Below are 7476 nucleotides of genomic sequence, written 5' to 3' on the forward strand. Positions count from 1 at the left end.
TTTTATCTTGGTCATTCGGGTAAATGTATATTTGAAAAAATCCGGAATAACCGTCTAGGAAACAATAAAATGCATGACCGGCTATCATTTCGATCATTTGATCAATGAAAGGTAAAGGAAAATGATCTTTCCTGGTTGCCTTGTTTAGGTTCCTATAATCTATACAAACCCTCCAACCGGTGGTGGTTCGTGTAGGTATTAATTCACCTTCGTCATTCCTTACTACAGTTATGCCTCCCTTTTTAGGTACACTATGGATTTGACTAACCCATTCACTATCCGAGATCAGATAAATGATTCCATTGTCTTTAGTAATCTCATTTTTTACTACTTTCTTCATATTCGGATTTAGGCGTCTTTGCCTATCCGCTTTAGGTGGCTTACCTTCTTCTAAGTGAATTATGTGCATTACAATACTAGGATTAATTCATTTTAAGTCTGAAATTTGTCATCCCATACTCCATATCCTATTTCTAACAATCTCTTTCAATTTCTCTTCTTGTTCTTCAGTTAACTTGTTAGAGATAATTATAGGAAGAGTATCGCCTTCGCCTAGGAAAGCGTACCTCAAATGGTTTGGTAACTCTTTAAGTTCTAACTTAGGGGGTTCTACAATTGAAGGCTGAACTGGTCCATCTTCTCGAATCAAAGGCTCTGGAGCCTTATCTTCTAATTCTTCTCCTACTATGGGTTCTATTACTTTTTCTCTTTGAATAACATCATTGACACATTCTTCGACCAAATCAAGTTTCATACAAACTAACTCTTTCCATAGGATTTTTCATTGCTTTGTTCATATTAAACTCAATCTTATCTTCACCTATTCTTAAAACTACTTTTCCTTCCGATGCATCGACTAATGCACGTCCCGTATTCATAAACGGTCTACCAAAGTTTAGCGGACAATTAACGTCATATGCAAAGTCTAGTATAACAAAGTCGGTAGGAAAAATGAATTTATTGACCTTTACTAAAACATCTTCAATTATACCATATGGTTTCTTAGTGGTTTGATCCGCTAGTTGTAACACCATATTGGTACGCTTGATATCCTCTTCTAAACCTAATTTCTTGAAAATAGACAATGGCATTAAGTTAATGCTTACTCCTAAGGCACAAAGACAACTTGGGAATTTAATGTCTCCCAACTTACACAGGATGGTGAAACATCCAGGATCTTTGAGTTTAGTGGAAAAATTACTCGACACTATTGAACTACAGTCCTCCATTAACGATATGGATGAAATTCCTTCCCAACTGATTTTCTTAGAAATCAAATCTTTTAAAAATTTACCATAGTTAGGAATTTGCATTATCGCATCCATAAACGTTAAATTTGTCATAGTCCTTATTTCGGACTTTATGTGGAAAATCCGGTTTAGGTACAAAAGTTTTTGTACTAGCATCAATTTGCGAACTTTTTGAATTTACATTATCTTCATTGGATTTCGTTGGCAAATCACTTCCCTGCAAAATGTTAGTAGAATCTCCGGGCATTTCCGGACCTAAGTAATTTTTCTCCGAACGAAGAGTGATAGCCTTTACATGCTCTTTCGGATTTTCTTCCGTATGGCTGGGAAGACTTCCCTCTTTTTGGGATGGAATTGATTTAGCAATTTGTCCGATTTGAACCTCCAAATTATGGATGCTAGACGAGTGGTTATTAATTAATTGATCGAATTTATTCTCAATTCATTTAAAACCATCATCGTGGCTATTTACTTTACCATCGATAGCGTCTATAAATTTGTCGATTTTAGAAGATAATGTGCTAATATTTGGGGTTTATTGTCCTATAGACAATTGTTCCAGGATATAAACCTAACGTAAATGAATTGTTCTTTATATCATTTGTTTTAATAAGATATGGTTTCATAACTGTATAAAGGCAACCTCCTTTAAAGAACTAAATAAGTCTAATAAAAGGAAATCCCTGAGTTTATTTAAAGTGATTATAAAGTGTTCATACAAGCATGAAGTGAGACGAAACATTATAATAAACTAATAAAATTAAAGCCACCCTAAGTCAAGTGATATGTTTTCAATAGGGATTGACATAACACTGTTGAGACTTACATGTAACAATGTTTTCTGTCGAGACACAGAGCTGATCTCACAAGCTTCAGATATGCAGATATCTGGACAGTTACATGGATCCAATGAATGGAGTTCATTGGGATTGGGGATCCGATTTGAGATAACAGGATGGGTAGATTTATCCTTGTCACATGTTTATCTCATTGGTATTAATAGGTATAAGTAATCCTAAGACTCAAAGGAATGTTAATTAGTGATTCTGGATTATGGAATGTGATATTTTGATCCTGTTGTAACACGGTCCATCACAGGGATGACTCTAGGGTGTGTATGGTAGACGTTGGGAATTACAGGAAGTAATTGCAGGATAGTTATACATTGGATTGAGCATTTGTCACTCCTGATAAATGGGAGATACGTCTAAGGATCGCTTGTTGAAGACTTAACTCTAAATCCTTACAAGGTGATAGCTTAAGACTTGAAATGCAGATTTCACTTAACCTATCTAATTGGAGTTAACTCGGCCTGTACAAGTAAAACGAACATCTCGCTATATATGACTTGACATTGCCCACAGTCATAAGATTCAGTTCAAGGATGTAGTTGACAAAGGATTGAATTATACTGTAACTAATACGGAAAGGTCAACGACGGAATAAACCTGTCTTCTTAGAGCTCTGGGGGAATGTTTCGGATTTGCCAATCACAGTTCGCGCACTCATTTCGTTATACAAAGATTAAATATAATTCTGAGAAAATTAATTTAATAGTTGTATACGGCTAGAAGCAATAAGAACCTAATGGGTCACACATAAGACTTGGAACCAAAAGAGGAATGAATGTTAATTAATAGATGGAAGCCCAATATAAAGGCCAAAATAATAAAAAGGGGAAATGCATGTATTATATATATACATGTGAGAATTAATTTATTTTAGTCAATTATGATTAGATTATAACTGTGGATAAATTAATTATGGAATAATTAAATTAGAAGATTCAAAGTGATTAAATTGCTTCTAAATATTATTCTACCAAACAATCTAATATTATCTTTATATTTAGATATAACTTTAGATAATATTTATGAAGTTTTTATTTTAGAATAAAACTATAAAGAAGTTATCTAAAACTATAGATAATATTTATGAAATTTTATTTTAGAATAAAACTCTAAAGAAGTTATCTAAAAACCATAGATAATATTTATGAAGTTTTATTTTAGAATAAAACTCAAAAAAAGTAAACTAATTATATCTAACTAAAGTTTAGATACAAGAGGCTATATATATCCCCCTTTATAGGTGTACTTGGTCCATCCCGAATAGAGAGAGAATTTCAACCAGTCTATTGTAGAGGAAGAAATTGCTCCGCTCGCTTCCATTCTATTGATTTCATCTCTTTCTCTCATCCTTGATCTTGTGTTGATTAATTAGAGGCAATATATTTTGATTGCTATTCATTGGTTGTATTCTAATCGTTTACTTGTTTGATTCTTTGTTTTGATTGTGTTCGTGAAACTCGGGATTAAGAGTTGTGGGCACTTCGTTTGCAACTGTAGATAGATCGTCAATAAAGGTATTTCGTTCTATCACTCTTTATATGAAATAACAATTAACAGATCTTGGTTTAAGGAAATAAGTTAAAAAATTTATATTTTCGCTGCCAAACGTTTGCCTATTTTCCTTCACTAATCGTGTCTCTTGACTGATTTTGATAATTATTGGGACGACTTTGATTAGCACTGGTATTATTATTATCTTTCCAACTAATAAAGTTAGGATTATTTCTCCATCCGGGATTATAAGTACTAGAATAAGGATTATTAGTTTGATTTTGTCATTGGACAAAGTTTACCTGTTCAACCTTACCTTCGTAATCGACATCCGTTTGGATTGGGTTACCATTAGTATCACATGGTGCCATAAACCTATCAATTTTGTGCAATAATGCAGAAAATTGGGCTTGTAACATTGCGACTGGATCGAGATTCACTATACCTTTAACTAGTGATGTGGTTGAGGATGATGGTTTCGCCACTAGTGCGTGTCCACGTTCTGCTGGCCACATACTACTATTGATTGCCATTTCCTCTAAAAGTTCTCTTGCTTGGACGGATGTCTTCTTCATAAATAACCCTCCCGACATAGCATCTAACGAACCTCTGGTTGTAGGATTGATTCCGTTATAAAATGTCTGCATCAAAAGTTCATCGGGCAAATGGTGGTGTGGGCATAAACGTTGAAGTTCCTTAAAACATTCACATTCTTCATAAAGGGTTTCATTATCATGTTGTGTAAAAGATGTTAACTCTTTAATGACTCTTACGGTTTTTGCTAAAGGGAAATTTTTTGATAAAAATGCTTGGGCTAATTGGTCCCAAGTTGCGAATGTTACGGCTGGCATCGAAGTTAACCAAACTTTGGCTGTATCCTTCAAAGTGAAAGGAAAAAGGCGAAGTTTAATCGCTTCGGCAGGCACATCGGTCATTTTGAAAGTGTCACAAGTTTCTAGAAAATTTGTCAAATGAGTATTTAGGTTTTCGTTAGGTAGTCCATAAAACGTTACATTGTTTTGCAACATATTAAGCAAAGCAGGCTTAATCTCAAATTGGTATGCGTTTATCTGGGGGTCTAACTATACTATTTATTACACTAGCCACTCATGGCCTAGCGTAATCCATTAGTGTGGGTCTAACTGCCATATTTTCTGGCTGAGGTGCTAAATTTTGTTTCTCTTTGTTTTTCTTTTTGTGTTTCTTAATTGTCTTTTCAATTTCTGGATCAAGTGGTTTTGGTGGAATGCCTGAACTTCGAGAACTGCGCATGAACTTGAAATTCTTGCACGAACCGAAACTACCTTCAAAACAAAATTGAAAAATAAAGATGTAAGTAAATTGAAATAAATAAAATATAAAAATTAGAATAAGTATGTATAAACCTAGATTCGAAATAAAACATGAAAAATCTAAATTTTTGTAAAAAAATTTGGCGTTCCCCGGCAACGGCGCCAAAAACTTATTGAGCGATTTCCGCAAGTGCACGGTTTCGCTTGTAGTAATAAAAAGATATCGATCCCACAGAGAATTTTTTTTCACAAAAACTTATTTTGATTCCATTTAAATACGTCTTTAGGTTTATATTATAAAAAATCGTTTAATTGAATTGGATTGTGATGAATTTAATTAATAAGAATCAGATTAGAACTTTATGTTTAGAAATTTAGAAATCAATTCTGTCTTGAGATTAGATTACAAGACATAAACTTTTAGCGTTTAAAGTAAGAAAAACGTTAAACTCATTTGCATTAAGCAAAGATATCAACTTAAACTTTGTAATGATTATAAGTGTGTAACAAAAGGTAAATTCCTTCAATTAAAAGGCTTTGAACCGTAGAAATCTCTCTAGATCGGAGTACATTTCTACCTTAATCAAATTGATACTTATTTCCGATAAGCCGACCTAACGATCATATCATCCGTAAATATAAACTCTCTCAAGTGTTCAACAAAGTTTCCTTGTAACTATGTGAATTAAATACGTTTTAATGAAAACACCAGAATCTTACTTCGAAGAAATTATCGAAGTAACTATAGAAAGATATATTGAATTGAGTAACCTTTTATTATAGAATTTGTGAATCAATACAAGTTAACCGAAAAAAGGAAACATGAAAGCATTCGAACTAATTTTGAGTTCCGGGTTGTCAATCCTTTCCTCAAACCTCGTTGGAGTTTGTCAGACTCTAGGGTCGCCTCCGCTGCTTGATCTTCTCGTTGAATCTTCGGAATAGAGATGGTTTGTCTACTACCAGAATGAAAACTCGTCTTTGAATGATTCTTAATCTAAACTTAATTGCTACTGTGTTTGTAAGAAATGTAAGAACAATTTGTGTACATTAGATTGCTTTTACAAAATTGAAATCTAACTCTGAATCGTTTCTGACTCAGAATTTCTACATAAATTCTGCTCTCTAATCTTAATTAATCTAACTCCCTTGAAGTCTGAAATCAACTCTCTATTTATAGATATTGAAGAGTCGTGTTTGAAGGATCGTGTCCGGTGCGAAGATACGTTTCTATCCACCCGAACAGACGTGCTTCTTGGAATTAAAACATGTGAAATTAGTGCTGAAAAACATGTTGATCCTACCGAAATTTCAGAATCTCTGCCGAGATAAGGGGAGCAGTTTTTATTCTTCAGAACGAACAGGCTAAGTGCCTGAAAAGAGCGTGTTGCAACCGAGAGATTTGGGAATCTCGGTCGCGACACGGGTTGTTCTTCCCGGTGTTGACTCCGTTCCCACCTCCTCGTATCGGTGCGCTGAATTTCTCGTCTTTTTGGCTCGTAACTTAGGGTTTTTCCTTCGTTTTTGATCCGTTTTCGCTCCTATTTGGATTTTACCAAATATTTAGGTACCTTGCATCAAAGAAACATATTCAGATGTAAAAGTACTCTAAATAGATATCAATAGCACGAATTCATAACAAAACTGACGTGAATATTAATGTTATTTTAAGCATATTTTTGGGCTTAATAGTTTACTTGATGAATTTAATTAGCATATGCGAAGCCTGCGAAGCTAATGTTTGGTTTAGTTGATGAATTTAATTAGCATATGCGAAGCCTGGATGTGTTTTGAAGCTAATACATGAAGTGGTATATAACAAAAAATATCAAACAACAACGGATTCTAACATTAAAATCATAACATTATCAAAATTTACAACAAGATTGCCACAATAAACTCCTAACAGATAACTTTATTATACATATGATCCTATTCAATACCGATGGATGGATGTTTCTCACAATACAGAACAAGATTTCCACAATAAACTCCTAATAAATCACTTCATTATACATAGACTCCTATTCACCACCGATGGATGGATGTCTCACGATACATAGGCTACTATTCACCACAGGGATGGATGTGTCCCACTGTGTAAGCTCTTATTCACGACCTTTGGTTGGAAGTCCAGGCCTTTTTGAATGGATGTCTCTCATGGAACCCTAACACGCCGGCTTCTAGGAATGAATATTATGTATTCAACCATCTTTAGAAAAATTTAATCGTGTTAGTCAGAAAAAAGGAAGATTTGGCTTCGCGAAACGATGATTCACTAAGTATGCGAACATAAATGTGCAAGGAAGAGGGTGATTTTACTTAGCGAAACAATGATTTCGCGATGTCTGCGGGGAGTAATGTGACGCTCTGACTTCGTGAAATGATGGTTTTGCGGAGTCTGCGAGAGAAATTTATCGAATTACCTCGCAAACTTCGCGTAATCATCGTTTCGCGAAGCGAAATCGATAAATTTCTCCCCACAGACCTCACAAAAACCGCATATGCTAAGTGGATTTATGGGAAAAATGCACAAAAACACTATGCCATTTTCCCTTTCACATGACACAAGATACATGATAAACATTTGTT

General features: G+C 34.4%; 1 non-coding gene across 1 annotated transcript; it reads left to right on the forward strand.

The window, feature by feature from the left end:
* The first annotated feature begins 4255 nt into the window (after positions 1-4255).
* LOC136215944 (small nucleolar RNA R71) lies at positions 4256-4362 on the forward strand. The gene has a single exon (XR_010682946.1). It is a non-coding gene; the product is annotated as a small nucleolar RNA R71 (small nucleolar RNA).
* The last annotated feature ends 3114 nt before the right edge of the window (positions 4363-7476 follow it).

Source organism: Euphorbia lathyris, chromosome 1, assembly GCF_963576675.1.
Source record: "Euphorbia lathyris chromosome 1, ddEupLath1.1, whole genome shotgun sequence".
In the NCBI taxonomy this organism is placed as follows: domain Eukaryota; kingdom Viridiplantae; phylum Streptophyta; class Magnoliopsida; order Malpighiales; family Euphorbiaceae; genus Euphorbia; species Euphorbia lathyris.